Consider the following 407-nt stretch of genomic DNA (forward strand, 5'->3'; position numbering starts at 1 on the left):
TGAAACAAGTAAAAAACAGAACTAAGAACACTGTCAGGGACATACATGCCTCCATTTGGGCTTGTTAACAGTTGAGAGATGCCACAAAACTGGCGTGTATTGGTATTTCAAATACTGGGGTATTGTATTGCAGTGTAAGTTATCCCGGTACAAAAAAATGAAGTTAATAACTATAGAACAGCTTACCTCTCGAGAGATGATCCCTGCTCTTCGTGCTCTACTTCCCAGAACAAAAGAGAATTCACTGACTTGTGCCAGTCCTGCTGAGACAATCCACTTGATATACTGGCTAGTCTTTGGAAGAATCAGAGAAAGCACAAGCACTGCCAAGACAAACTTTAAAAACATTTTGGGTTTTTGGGGGGGGCTGTTTTGTGTTTTGGTTTTAAATAAAAGTGCAATAGATC

The sequence above is a fragment of the Phaethon aethereus genome (genome assembly GCF_964289735.1).
Source record: "Phaethon aethereus genome assembly, chromosome: 1".
In the NCBI taxonomy this organism is placed as follows: Eukaryota; Metazoa; Chordata; class Aves; order Phaethontiformes; family Phaethontidae; genus Phaethon; species Phaethon aethereus.